At 39.9% G+C, this 16094-nt stretch overlaps 1 protein-coding gene across 1 annotated transcript in view; it reads right to left on the bottom strand.

Moving 5' to 3' along the window:
• The window catches only part of FAF1 (Fas associated factor 1), a 537070-nt gene that overhangs the window by 25132 nt on the left and 495844 nt on the right, over nt 1–16094 (bottom strand). The window lies entirely within an intron of this gene.

The raw sequence follows: 16094 nt of genomic DNA, 5'->3' as shown, positions 1-16094 counted from the left end.
AGTGACTTCCTGGAGATGGATCAAAGAAACTCAGCATTGCCAAATCAAATGGCACTGCCCTCTGCCATTTACCAAGTGTTTTCATTATCACTTTTGATCTTATCATCACAATATATCTGTGAGGATGCTTGATATTATCCTCACTTGAAAGATGAAGTAACTGAAATATAGAAAACAGAAATCATTTACTCAGTGTAACTCAGAAAGTGGATAGAAGTGCCAGCATTAGAATGAAGATTCGTCTGACTCCAAGTATAGGGAGGGCGGGAAAAGCTATGGAACCATTTATCACAATACTTAGTCCAGGCGTTAGAGTTTACATACAACCATCTCTCTAATCTTCCCCTGCTTGGCTGCATTTTTATCAGTCTTATTTTAAGTACTGCAACATCCCTTGACTATTCTGGCTTCAGTCTTTTTCCATGTCAATCCATCTTTCCAAACTGCCAGTGAGATAGAACAGAAAAAGAATCAGCACCTTCATATTTAATTCCAGCTCTGCCACTTCCTGGCTAGGTGACCTTGCTCAAAACCCTTAGAGTTTCACTTTCTGTATCTGTAAAATGGAGATAATATTTGCTTGGTATAATAGATTCTTGACCTGGGTTTTAAATCTGGTTTTTTGTGCCTTTAATTTTTTCAATTATGGAGTAAGGATAATAACAATCTCATAGGATTGTTGTAAGGATTCAATTCAATGATACCTGTCTAGTGCATAGCATAGCTGCCCAACACACAGTGGGAACTCACACAGTGGTAGGCAGCATTATTATTACTTCACAGGTTGTTTGTCTGCTTCATTCATTCATTCAACAGATATTTACTGATCATCGATTAAATTCCAAGTACAGTTCTAGGTACCAGCTATATAGCAGTGAATAAGTAAAGTTCCCACCTTCAAAAACTTCTATTCTAGTAGGGTATAGATAATAAACAAGTAAATATCTATTATTACCTATGTCAGATGGTGATCAGTTCAGCGGAGGAAAATAAAGCAGGGTAAGAGACATAGGGATTGCCAGTCTGTCAGGGTAGGGAAGGTGGCAACAGAGAAGAGGGAAGGAGGGCTGTTTTTTTTTGTGTGTGGTACGCGGGCCTCTCACTGTTGTGGCCTCTCCCGTTGTGGAGCACAGGCTCCGGACGTGCAGGCTCAGCAGCCATGGCTCACGGGCCCAGCCGCTCCGCGGCATGTGGGATCTTCCCGGACCGGGGCACGAACCCATGTCCCCTGCATCGGCAGGCGGATTCTCAATCACTGCGCCACCAGGGAAGCCCAAGGGCTGTTTTTTTATATAGTTGGTCAGAAAAGGCCTCAGTGGAAAGGCAATATTTGAGCAGAGACCTAAAGGAAGTAAGGGCATGAGCAATACGGATATGTAGAGGAAGACAGTACAAGTACAAGGAGCCAAAGTGGGAAAACGTTTCATGGTTTTTCATAAACAACAAGAATGCCAAGGTGACTGAAAAAGATTAAGTGGGGTCAGAGAAATGCCAGGGAGTCACATCAGGGAGGGCCTTTCAAAAACTCAGAACTAGATGGGGAGCCATTACAGGGTTTTGAGAAGGGAAATGACACGATCTGCTTTATATTAAAAAACCCACAAAACTATTTTTTTGTTTTGTTTTTTTTTTTAGAAAAAAAGACTGAAAGGGGGAGGGTATGCAGGTGGAGGGAGGACACCATTACAATAATCTAGACAAGAAACCATAGTGGCTTGGACTAGGGTTTAGTTGTGCAGGCAGTGAGAAGTAGGTTCTGGATATACATTTTGAAGGTAAAACCAACAGAATTTGCTTACGAGTTGGATAGAAAAAGAGAGAAAGAGGAGTCAAGGATAAATCCAAGGTTTCTGGCCTGAACAAGAATGGCTGTCATTTAAGGAGGTGAGGATGACTACGAGAGGAGCAGATTTGGCGGACGGTAGAAATCAGGAGTTCAGTTTTGACTATGTTTAACTTGAGATGCCAATCAGACATAAAATGGAGATATTGAGTAGGCAGTTGTATGTATAAATGTCTGGAGTTCAGGAGAAAGCTTGGGCTGGAGATATACACTTCAGAGCTGCAACTGTATATATGGTAATTGAAGCCACAAGATGAATGAGATCCCCTAGATATTGAGGGTAGAAAGAGATCAGAGAATTGACATTTATTGAGCACCTACTATGTGCCAGGCAATGTGAATTTGTACATTATGGAGTAGTGTAGGGCTAACTGTTCTTATGTTCAAGATAACCATGATGACCATGTCATTCTCTTCCTCAACAAACTACACAAAATAAAGCTAAGCTCCCTTTCCTGATATTCTAGGCTTTATACAATCCCCATTCAGCCTTTTCTCAGAACTTTATGATACAAACTCCATATATCAATCAATCTGGTCTATGCTCCATTGTCTAGCCATGCCTTGAACTTTCCAACATTAGATTCTTTCTTTAAGCTGGCCCAAGGGCTGGAGAATGCTCTCCCCTATCAGCCCACCAGAAATCCTATCATCTCAAAATTTTGTTCATCTGCTACCTCCTTAGCAAAGCTTTTCTAGGTCACCCAGTCCAGCTCTGACTTCTTTTGCCCTTTTGGTCTGACTACTCTTAGGACCCACTGCGTGAACTGCACTATGAGGATTATTTACATGAGAGGCCAGAGTATTCTCAAAGGAAGGACTGTGCCTCATTCCTTACTACTTAGCACAGTGCCTGGATAAACAGAGTATGAAATACAACTAAGTGTATACTTTACCTACATCTGGCTGTGACTTAGGAATAAAAATTACAAGGACAATATAAAGAAATCAGAGATAATGCAATCTTTCCAAATGTATAGAACTGAGCTTCATTTACACATTGAAAGTATTTTTCTAGATGATAAACTACCTCACTAATTTATTCCTTACCTGGCCCAAGAGCATAATGGCATAGGGATTAAGAGCACAGACTCCAGAGTCAGACACACACAGGTTTGTTATCTGGTTCTGATATATACTATGACATTGGGCAAGTTTTGTGCCTGAGTTTCTCCCTCTCAGTGCATACAGTATGAATACTGACCTTTAGAATAGTTTTTAGGATTAAATGAGATAATGCATACAGGACATAGTAAGCCCTCAATAAATGCTATTAAAAAACTTTTTTTATCCTGCACACTTGGCTATTGGAGAATCATCATGATTATCTTTACTTTTCATATTTGGACAGTATCTCACAGTTTAAAAAGCACTTATATACACTGCCTTATTTGAGCCATGCTATGGTCCTGGGAGAAGCAGAATTTATTGCTTCTGTTTTATAGAGAAGAAAACTGGGAAACAGAGAGAGGGTGTACCTTGTTGAAGTTTGCAGAGCTAATAATCATGTGATTCCCAGTCCAAAGTTCCTTCCTCTATACCATTGTTTTCTCTCTATTCCCTTCTCCTCAATCACTCTAATGATAAAAGTAGAGGCCCCCAAAAGCTATGAATTTTCAGATTGATTCTGAATGTAAGGCATTATTAAGGCACAGGATGCTTCATCTCATTACTTTAAAAAATTGAAACTTACAATTTAGAAAATAATAGATTTCTTTAAAAAAATGAATAACCTGAAGAAATATAAACCACCCTTGCTAGAAACAATATTTTTTTCCTTTAATTAGACTGCTGTTATGCCAGATTAGAGTTTCATATATAGACTTATTTAAGAAGCAGCTATATTATTCTTTTAAATCCTTTGCTATTTCGTTTCTTTTGTAAGTATTATGTGAACAGTTTACCAAATGACTTCAACCTATAAACTCAAGTGTCCTGTGGTCAAAATACTCCAGGACCATTTTTCCTTACAAAGTTGCTTTAGGAAATAAAGCAATTGAGAAGCCTGGGCTGCACTCCTGAGTGGTCATTAACTGAATGTGTGCTCTCAAGAAGTCATTTCACCTCAGGGCCGCATATCTGTTGAATGGCACAAATACCACCTATCTTGCTACTTCCCAAAGCTGACAAGAAGAGGAGTGCAATAACTGTGAATGCATCTGCATCTTAGTAAGCTCTCTTGGTTTCTTTCAGTCAAGAAGTTTATTGTGGCTAAATGGTGGGATGCATGTGGTAGACAAGTAATGGAGGGAGTGAGAAGAACTGAGGGGTTGGGGATGGGGGGAGGAGATGGTATGAGATTATGAAGGTTTTTGTATGCTTTGGAAGGAGTTTACAGTTTTTTCCTGTAGGGCATTAGAACCACTAGAGGCTTTTAAGCAGGAGAGAGATGAGATATCATCAAACCTATGTTTCAGAAAAATAACTTGAGAGACAGTAGGAAGGACTGATAGGAGGTGGGGTAGGCAAGATTGGAATCAGCGAGATGAATTAGGATGCTGTAAGGTTTAATCTGGGCCATGAAGACTTGGCAGTGGTGCGAGAACAAGGAGAAGAAAAAAAACAGATTTGAGAAAGTTTAGAGTCAGAATTAATATTGTGACCAACTAGATACTAATTGCATTCCATCCCACAATCATAGTTCTTATTCTCTGAATCTCGATTATTTAGGGATAATGGAAAATCTCAAATAATTAGATATGGTGATATACAATATCGGTGGGGAATGGAACAAGCTCAGCAGTAGTAACTTCAACATGTATTTCATTGATTACATGCTTCAACTTGCTTTAGCTTGAAATCAAAGCTTTTAAGGTATAGGTAGTTCAATGGCATTAAAGTTTTTCCTTCTGGTCCTTCTTCTTCTTTTTTTTTTTTTTTTTTAAATCAAACTCAGTCTAACATAAATTGGAAATCAGTTCCACTGCAATATTAGAGACATTAACATATGAAAGTCCCTGAAGTACAGAATATTTTAAAGTATTGGTGCTTGGAGCTGCAATTTATTGCATTTACTAGGTGGTCTCTAATGTTGATTTTTTTAAGTTCTATTGTTCTTTGGCTCTAATTTTAAGGTGGAACTCTATAATCTATTAACAGAGTTTTAAAAGGAGCCAATGATCTTAAAACAGTAATGGCCATAAGAAAACTTGGGTTTTAGGGTCAGCTCTGCCACTGTAATTGACCATGTGACTTAAGGTAAGTGTATAATTTTACCATGCTTTGATTCTACCATCTGTAAAGTGACAGTTGGCTTTGATATCTCTGAGATTCTTTTCAAACATGAGATATTATGATTCCAAAGATACATTCTTTTGTCTGGTTTAGAGCATTTGGATATTTTAAATGGAAATATCCATCATTGCTCTAGTGGAAGAATTCACTGCTATCATGCTTTTCTTTAGCTGTAAGCCTTTCCCACCTCTTCTGCCTCTCTCCACTTAGGACAATTATAGCAGACACTGTTTATTACATGGCAGGGACATAGTAGTTTACATTCACTTATTTAACTTTTATCACAACTCTCTGAGCTAGATATTATTCTCTTTTAAAGGTGAAGAACTAAAAGTTCAGCAGGGCCAAGTAAGTTGCCCAATGTCATAAAACAAGTATGTGATGAGGTGAGATTCAGATACAGGTCTAAGTACCACTGAAACTTTTACTTTTAACTAAGCTATTCTGTTTCCATTTACCCAACAGCTCTCTGTGAAAGGCTCAGGTCAAATTCATTTCCTTTATAATGTCTTAACACTACAGGCTGAAATTACCTATCCTTCCAACTGTCGGTATGATCTGTAATGCAATTTGCTTTACATGTGTGTTTTTACTAGAATGTGAACCCTTCAAGGTCAGTAACAATTCCTTTTATTTCTATATCATCAGTGTCTGGTATGGAGGTGAGCCAAGTGGTTGTTCAGCAAATGTTTTACTCTATGAAAGAATGAATACCAGCATGACATGCAGATTAACCTATTTCTATTTCCTTATGGTGGCAAATAGGATATCCTTGTATTATCAATGAAGTCAAATGTCTTCCAGCAGTAGCTTCTGGATACAGACTGTAAGTTCGACAAGGGTAATAACTATGTCATTGTTTTTCAACACTGTGTTCCCAGTGCTGAGCTAAGTGCTTAGCTTGGTGCTTAGGGTAGCAAAGGTGGATGGGTGACTAAGGAAGGAATCTGTGTACCCTAAATTTGTAAGGCTTTCCTCCCAGTTCATTCAAAGAAACCTTTACTGAAGGTGTACTTTGTAAAAATCCCTGTTAAGAGTTTGTTTATACTCACTCTCCTGTTCCTCTTTGTTCTAGAATATAAAATTTCTGATAATGTATTTCTGAATGTATGTTTGTCTGTTTTGGGGGTTCACAGCTATAGATCTGGAGGAAGAGATGTTCTTGGGGCAAGAATGGGGGCTGTGTGATTATGTAAGTGACAAGGCACACAGGCCACCAGTCCTGAAGCTCACTGCCATCACTATTCATGTTTCCCAGTAGGCTGCACTCCTTTGATAAATAGGAAGACCTCATGTTCCAGTTGCAGGTGGAGCTTCTCTGAGTGAGGTGGATATGAGTACGGAAAAGAAGGAAAAGAGAGGAGGCAGGAAGAAGAAGAGTTGTGGGATTAAACAAACAAAGAAAATAAACGAGGGAAGAGTGGAAACAAGCGGGAGTGGGTTAAAAGGGTGAAATAGAATTGGAAAGAAGATGGAGCAGTGGGAAAGAAAGGAGGAAAGAAAAGGGAAGAGGAAGACTGGGAGATACTGACAACTTCACACTGAGTGGTGCCAGACAGTTGCAGGTCCAGAGGGCAATTTGGGGCTGGAGGGGCCCCTTACTCTGACTCCAAGAAAGGGTAAGTAGTAGGGGGGATCAGCTTTTAGACTCAATTACCTCACTGCCAGGGCAATGCCCGAGTAAGGCAAATGGGCCAATGATGTTCACATGGCTCTAACATACCCACCAGGTAGGGCTTAATGACAGCAGCTCTGAAATGAATACTACTTCCTCTCTTAGTAACTGTTATTAGCAAAATGGAAAACAACATAACAAAACTAACAAATAACACAGTGTTCTCAGTATCTTGACAATCAGCTTCTCCCAGGAAGGCCTGTGTCTGCTGCTATTTTGGTTGCCCCAAAGTGCTCAGTTCAGTGGTATACCCAGCAGACATTTAGTAAATAGTTGGACAGTTGGGAAATCTTAACATGAAGTATTGTTTTGATTTGGGGGTGGGGATGCAGAAGAATGTTTAACAGGTCCTTTGGTGAGAAACTAGTCTCTGCTTTGTGGAAAAAAGGCTAAAGACACAGTAAGACTCCTAGAGTTAAGTCTTATGTTATTTGTTATTAAAAAGGCAAGGTCTTAAGATGTGCTTTTTAACAGTCTTTAGTTTGGCTGTAATTTAAGATGACTTTTACAAATTAGATCCTAATCCTTGCAGACACAGATGGCTGTCACAGAATAGCCTTGCAAAAACACTAGTCATTAGACTTGGAAGAGCATTCAGAGAAGGATGAAGGGCCATTAACTCTCATCCCACCCCTAGGTCTAGGAGGTCTAATGAGTCCTGGGTGGGCTCTCTGGGTTTAGGCCTGGGTCTGGAATCTGGGTGGGCCTAGGGCACCAGTTCTCATTTGCAACAGCCTCTCTAGTTCACTCTGGAATCAAGGATTTAGGATCAGACCTGAGGTCATTAACACTTGACAACAGTAACTTGAATACTTATGTGTGAGGCACCATGCTGGGAACTTAAGGGGAGATAGACATGAACATCATATGGACAGTCTCTGTAAATGATTACAGAACAACAGGACAAGTCCTATGAGAGAGGAATGTATAAACTGCAATGGGTACATAGGTGAGGAGCTTGGGAGATGGGGAGGGCTTCCCAAAGGAGATGACATTTGACTGGGCATTAAAAGACAAGCTTAGGAGATTGGTTCAGGATGGTGGTGTAGAGGGACATGCACTCACTCCTTCTTGCAAGAGCAGTGGAATCACAACTAACTGCTGAACAATCATCAACAGGAAGACACTGGAACTCACCAAAAAAGTTACCCCACATCCAAAGACAAAGGAGAAGCCGCAACGAGATGGTAGGAGGGGTGCAATCACAATAAAATCAAATCCCATAACCACTGTGTGTCTGACTCACAAACTGGAGAACAATTATACCACTGAAGTCCACCCACTGGTGTGAAGGTTCTGAGCCCCACGTCAGGCTTCCCAACCTGGGGGGGTCTGGCAATGGGAGGAGGAATTCCCAGAGAATCAGACTTTGAAGGCTAGTGGGATTTGATTGCAGAACTTCGACAGGACTGGGGGAAACAGAGACTCCACTCTTGGAGGGCACACCACACAAAGTAGAGTGCGCACCAGGACCCAGAGGAAGGAGTAGTGACCCCACAGGAGACTGAACCAGACCTACCTGTTAGTGTTGGAAGGTCTCCTGTAGAGGTGGGGGTTGGCTGTGGTTCACCGCAGGGACAAGGACACTGGCAGCAGAAGTTCTGGGAAGTACTCCTTGGCGTGAGCCCTCCTAGAGTCCACCATTAGCCCCACCAAGGAGCTGGTAGGCTCCAGTGCTGGGTCGCCTCAGGCCAAACAACCAACAGGGAGGGAACTCAGCCCCACCCATCAGCAAACAAGTGGATTAAAGTTCTACTGAGCTCTGTCCAACAGAGCAACACCCAGCTCTACCCACCACCAGTCCCTCCCATCAGGAAGCTTGCACAAGCCTCTTAGATAGTCTCATCCACCAGAGGGCAAACAGCAGAACAAGAAGAATTACAATCCTCCAGCTTGTGGAATGAAAACCAAATTCACAGAAAGATAGACAAAATGAAAAGGCAGAGGATTATGGACCAAATGAAGAAACAAGATAAAATCCCAGAAAAACAACTAAATGAAGTGGAGGTAGGCAACCTTCCAGAAAAAGAATTCAGAATAATGATAGTGAGGATGAACCAGGACCTCAGAAAAAGAATGGAGGCAAAGATCGAGAAGATGCAAGGAATGGGTAACAAAGACCTAGAAGAATTAAGGAAAAAACACCTAGAAGAATTAAAGAACAAACAAACAGAGATGAACAATACAATAACTGAAATGAAAAATATACTAGAAGGAATCAATACCAGAATAACTGAGGCAGAAGAACAGATAAGTGACCTGGAAGACAGAATGGTGGAATTCACTGCCGTGGAACAGAATAAAGAAAAGAGAATGAAAAGAAATGAAGACAGCCTACGAGACTTCTGGGTCAACATTAAACATACCAACATTCACATTATAGAGGTCCCAGAAGGGGAGAGAGAGAAAGGACCCGAGAAAATATGTGAAGAGATTATAGTTGAAAAGTTCCCTAACATGGTAAAGGAAATAGCCACCCAAGACCAGGAAGCACAGAGAGTGCCAGGCAGGATAAACTCAAGGAGAAACATGCTGAGACACATAGTAATCAAACTGACAAAAATTAAAGACAAAGAAAAATCATTAAAAGCAACAAGGGAAAAACAACAAATAACATACAAGGGAACTCCCATAAGGTTAAGAGCTGATTTCTCAGCAGAAACTCTACAAGCCAGAAGGGAGAGGCACGACATAGATAAAGTGATGAAAGGGAAGAACCTACAACCAAGATTACTCTACCCGGCAAGGATGTCATTCAGATTTGACAGAGAAATCAAAAACTTTACAGACAAGCAAGAGCTAAGAGAATTCAGCACCAACAAACCAGCTGTACAACAAATGCTAAAGGAACTTCTGTAAGTGGGAAACACAAGAGAAGAAAATGACCTACAAAAACAAACCCAAAACAATTAAGAAAATGGTAATAGGAACATACATATTGATAATTACCTTAAATGTGAATGGATGAAATGCTCCAACCAAAAGACACAGGCTCACTGAATGGATACAAAACAAGACCCACATATATGCTGTCTACAGGAGACCCACTTCAGACCTAGGGGCACATACAGAGTGAAAGTGAGGGGATGGAAAAAGATATTCCATGTAAATGGAAATCAAAAGAAAGGTGGAGTAGCAATACTCATATCAGATAAAATGGACTTTAAAATAAAGAATGTTACAACAGACAAGGAAGGACACTACATAATGATCAAGGGATCAATCCAAGAAGAAGATATAACAATTATAAATATATATGCACCCAACATAGAAGCACCTCAATACATAAGGCAAATGCTAACAGCTAAAGAGGAAATCAACAGTAACACAACAATAGTTGGGGACTTAAACACCTCACTTACACCAATGGACAGATCATCCAGACAGAAAATTAACAAGGAAACACAAGCTTTAAATGACACAACAGACTAGATAGATTTAATTGATATTTATAGGACATTCTGCCTGAAAACAGCAGATTACACTTTCTTCTCAAGTGCACACAGAATATTTCTCCAGGATAGATCACATCTTGGGTCACAAATCAAGCCTCTGTAAATTTAAGAATATTGAAATCATATCAAGCATCTTTTTCGACCACGCTATGAGATTAGAAATAAATTACAGGGAAAAAAATGTAAAAAACACAAACACATGGAGGCTAAACATAAAATTACTAAATAACCAAGAGATTACTGAAGAAATCAAACAGGAAATCAAAAAATACCTAGAGACAAATCACAATGAAAACATGATGATCCAAAACCTATGGGATGCAGCAAAAGCAGTTCTAAGAGGGAAGTTTATAGAGATACAATCCCATCTCAGGAAACAAGAAAAACCTCAATAAACAATTTAACCTTACACCTAAAGGAATTAGAGAAAGAAGAACAAACAAAACCCAAAGTTGGTAGAAGGAAAGAAATCATAAAGATCAGAGAAGAAATAAATGAAATAGAAACAAAGAAAACAATAGCAAAGATCAATCACCTAAAAGCTGGTTCCTTGAGAAGATAAACAAAACTGAAAAACCTTTAGCCAGACTCATCAGGAAAAAGAGGGAGAGGACTCAAATCAATAAAATTAGAAATGAAAAAGGAGAAGTTACAATGGACACCACAGAAATACAAAGCATCATAAGAGACTACTACAAGCAACTCTATGCCAATAAAACGGACAATCTGGAAAAAATGGACAAATTCTTAGAGAGGTGTAACCTTCCAAGACTGAACCAGGAAGAAATAGAACATGTAAACTGACCAATCACAAGTAATGAAATTGAACCTGTGATTAAAAATCTTCCCACAAACAAAAGTCTGGGGACCAGATGGCTTCACAGGTGAATTCTATCAAACATTTAGAGAAGAACTAACACCCACCCTTCTCAAACTCTTCCAAAAAATTGCAGAGGAAGGAACATTCCCAAACTCATTCTATGAGGCCACTATCACTGTGATACCAAAACCAGACAAAGATACTACAAAAAAGGAAAATTATAGACCAATATCACTGATGAATATAGATGCACAAATCCTCAACAAAATACTAGCAAACAGAATCCAACAACACATTAAAAGGATCATATACCATGATCAAGTGGGATTCATCCCATAGATGCAAGGATTCTTTAATATATGCAAATCAGTCAATGTGATACACCATATTAACAAATTGAAGAAGAAAAACCATATGATCATCTGAATAGATGCATAAAAAGCTTCTGACAAAATTCAACACCATTTATGATAAAAACTCTCCCGAAAGTGGGCACAGAAGGAACCTACCTCAACATAATAAAGGCCATATACAACAAACCCACAGCAAACATCATTCTCAATGGTGAAAAACTGAAAGTATTTCCTCGAAGATCAGGAACAAGACAAGGATGTCCACTCTTTTTTTAAATTATTTTTTATTATATTTTTTTAAATTTTTTTTGCGAGAGCGCCAGCTATCCTGAGGGAAACTTCGGAGGGAACCAGCTACTAGATGGTTCGATTAGTCTTTCGCCCCTATACCCAGGTCGGACGACCGATTTGCACATCAGGACCGCTACGGACCTCCACCAGAATTTCCTCTGGCTTCGCCCTGCCCAGGCATAGTTCACCATCTTTCCGGTCCTAACACGTGTGCTCATGCTCCACCTCCCCGGCGCAGCGGATGTCCACTCTTGCCGCTATTATTCGACATAGTCTTGGAAGTCCTAGCCACGGCAATCATTAGAAAAAGAAATAAAAGGAATACAAATTGGAAAAGAAGAAGTAAAACTGTCACTCTTTGCAGATGACATGATACTATACATAGAGAATCCTAAAGATGCTACCAGAAAACTACTAGAGCTAATCAATAAATTTGGTAAAGTTGCAGGATACAAAACTAATGCACAGAAATCTCTTGCATTCCTATACACTAACAATGAAAAATCAGAAGTTAAGGAAACAATCCCATTTACCATTGCAAGAGAAAGAATAAAATACCTAGGAATAAACCTACCTAAGGAGGTAAAAGAACTCTACTCAGAAAAGTATAAGACACTGATGAAAGAAATCAAAGATGACACAAACAGATGGAGAGATATACCATGTTCTTGGATTGGAAGAGTCAATACTGTGAAAATGACTATACTACCCAAAGCAATCTACAGATTCAGTATAATCCGTATCAAATTACCAATGGTATTTTTTACAGAAATGATTTTTTATGAAGCAAAAAATCTTAAAATTTGTATGGAGACACAAAAGACCCTGAATAGCCAAAGAAAACTTGAGAGAAAACAATGGAGCTGGAGAAATCAGACTCCCTGACTTCAGACTATATTACAATGCTACAGTCATCAAGACAATATGGTACTGGCACAAAAACAGAAATATAGATCAATGGAACAGGATAGAAAGCCCAGAGATAAACCCACGCAACTATGGCCAACTAATCTATGACAAAGGAGGCAAGGATATACAATGGAGAAAAGACAGTCTCTTCAATAAGTAGTGCTGGGAAAACTGGACAGCTACATGTAAAGGAATGAAATTAGAACACTCCCTAACACCATACACAAAAATAAACTCAAAATGGATTAAAGACCTAAATGTAAGACTGGACACTATAAAACTCTTAGAGGAGGGCTTCCCTGGTGGTGCAGTGGTTAAGAATCCACCCGCCAGTGCAGGAGACATGGGTTCGAGCCCTGGTACGGGAAGATCCCACATGCCACAGAGCAACTAAGCCCGTGTGCCACAACTACTGAAGCCCGCGTGCCTAGAGCCAGTGCTCCCAACAAGAGAAGCCACCACAATGAGAAGCCTGCACACCACAACAAAGAGAAAAGTCCTGCAACCAGAGAAAAGTCCATGTGCAGCAATGAAGACCCAATGCAGCCAAAAATAAAATAAGTTAAAAAAAAAAAAGAACTCTTAGAGGAAAACATAGGAAGAACACTCTTTGACATAATTCACAGCAAGATAATTTTTTTTTTTTTTTTTTTTTTTTTTTGTGGTACGCGGGCCTCTCACTGTTGCGACCCCTCCCGTTGCAGAGCGCAGGCTCCAGACGCACAGGCTCAGCAGCCATGGATCACGGGCCCAGCCACTCCGCGGCATGTGGGATCTTCCCGGACCAGGGCACAAACCCGTGTCCCCTGCATCGGCAGGCAGACTTTCAACCACTGTGCCACCAGGGAAGCCCGCAAGATAATTTTTGACCCACCTCTTAGAGTAATGAAAATAAAAACAAAAATAAACAAATGGGACTTAATGAAACTTAAAAGCTTCTGCACAGCAAAGAAAACCATAAACAAGATGAAAAGACAAGCCTCAGAATAGGCAAAAATATTTACAAACAAAGCAACTGACAAGGGATTAATCTCCAAAATATACTAACAGCTCATGAAGCTCAATATCAAAAAAACAAACAGCACAATAAAAAAAATGGGTGGAAGACCTAAACAGACATTTCTCCAAAGAAGACATACAGATGGCCAAGAGGCACATGAAAAGATGCTCAACATCACTAATTATTAGAGAAATGCAGATCAAAACTACAATGAAGTATCACCTCACACTGGTCAGAATGGCCATCATCAAAAAATCTACAAACAATAAATGTTGGAGAGGGTGGGGAGAAAGGGAACCCTCTTGCACTGTTGGTGGGGATGTAAATTGATACAGCCACTGTGGAGAACAGTATGGAGCGTTCTTAAAAAACTAAAAATAGAACTACCATACGACCCAACAATCCCACTACTGGGCACATACGCTGAGAAACCATAGTTCAAAAAGACACATGCACCCCAATGTTCACTGCCGCACTATTTACAATAGCCAGGACATGGAAGCAACCTAAGTGTCCATCGACAGAGGAATGGATAAAGAAGATGTGTCATATATATACAATGGAATACTGCTCAGCCATAAAAAGGAACGAAACTGAGTTATTTGTAGTGGGGTGGATGGACCCAGAGTCTGTCATATAGAGTGAAGAAAGTCAGAAAGAGAAAAACAAGTATCGTATATTAACACATGTATGTGGAATCTAGAAAAATGGTACCGATGAACTATTTGCACGGCAGGAATAAAGACAAAGACGTAGGGAATAGACATGTGGACACAGGGCGAGCTGGGGGGATGAACAGGGACATTGGGATTGACATATGTGCACTGCCCTGTGTAAAACAGGTAGCTAGTGGGAACCTGCTATACAACACAGGGAGCCTGCTTGGTGCTCTGTGGTGACCTAGATGGATGGGGTGGGGATGGGGGTGGGAGGGAGGGGATATGTGTATACATGTAGCCGATTCACTTCACTGTACAACAGAAACTAACAGAACATTGTAAAGCAACTATATATCCCAAATAAAAAAAAATAAAATGTATCTTAGAGATAACTAGTCTAAGCCTCTTTTCATATAAAGTAGGAACTCCAGGAATGACTCCTTCTCCCTATTTATCCATTACTATAAAAAAAGTGATAATTCAGTAGTGCTTCGTTATCTCAAAAAATAGAAAAATCACTACCTCACAACACAAAATATTCTTTTCTTAGAAAGTGGCTTTCTTACATTGGGACAAATTTGCCTCCCAATAACTTTCAACTTATTGGTCCCACTTTATCGTCGAAGCTGCACAAAATCAGATCCCTCTTTTTCAAGGCAGGCTTTCAAGTAGCTGAAGACAAAAATCACATCTCCTATGGCTGTGCCTTCTCTAGAGGAAAATATTTCCCCAGATGATATGATTTCCACTTCCCTTCCCTTCCTACCAGCCCTGTTCTAGATAAGCTCCTGTTGCTTTTTTTTTTTTGGCCATGCCATGCGGCATGCGGGATCTTAGTTCTCCGTCTAGGTATTGACCCTGTGCACCCTGAACTGGGAGCGTGGAGTCTTAACCACTGGACTGCCAGGGAACTCTCAAGCTCCTGTTTTTTCAGGTGACAGCACAGAGTTTCAGCATGGAGTCTAAGAACTACTCAGGGGTAGTTTATCTTTGTAAACAGTTGACTATGACTTGTTATTCTCTTGTTGGGATTATACCTCTAAAAATGCAGCTGGCTTTTTGTTGGGAGTCACAACAGATTATTAATGTATATTCAGCTTAATTCAACCACAATAACCTCTACTAAAGCATGATTCTTTCATCCCAAACTTGAGCAATTGGTTTTCTAAGCCTATGCAGGCATCTCTTTCTATGTCTATATATTTCTGTAAAATTTTTCTAGGTTCATTTTTGCCTATTATTTCACTATTTTAAGGCTTTCTTGAATCTTATTTTTCATAATCCATAAACCTGATAACGTCTTCATTTAAGTTGCCAATAAGTGTGATGAGTAATAAAGAATTAAATATAGAGCCTCTTGTTTCCCTCCAGGGAAAGGGCAGTCTCTTAGTCAACAGTTTCTGGACACATCCATTTAATCAGCAATGAATCTACCTGTCGATTCATATCTCTCTATTTTTCCCCAGAATACTATGAGAGACTATCAAAAGCCTTGCTGAAATACAGATACACAGTGAATACAGGTCACCCTCCCTGACTTCCCAGGCTAGTAAGAACTGTCAAATCACAAAATACTCTTGGTTTAGCATGACTCGTTCACGAACCTATAATCATTGACCCTGATCTGACTGTTAAGCTGTTAAGCACATAATTCTCAGATCTACCCTAAGGTATACAGAGATGAAATCCTGGGAAAGCCTGCATGAGTGCTGGAATAGGGGAAACAACTAGGAAGGAAGACCTAGTACCTAATTTCTTACCTAGGCTACTAGGCACATGTCTGCTGGCCTGGGACGCCATACCTTCTCCAAAGGCTGAGGAGAGAAAGGTGTGCAGAACAGAGAAGGACTCCTGA

The sequence above is a fragment of the Kogia breviceps genome, chromosome 1 (assembly GCF_026419965.1).
Source record: "Kogia breviceps isolate mKogBre1 chromosome 1, mKogBre1 haplotype 1, whole genome shotgun sequence".
Classification (NCBI taxonomy): Eukaryota; Metazoa; Chordata; class Mammalia; order Artiodactyla; family Physeteridae; genus Kogia; species Kogia breviceps.
This window is presented reverse-complemented; position numbering and strand designations above follow the sequence as displayed.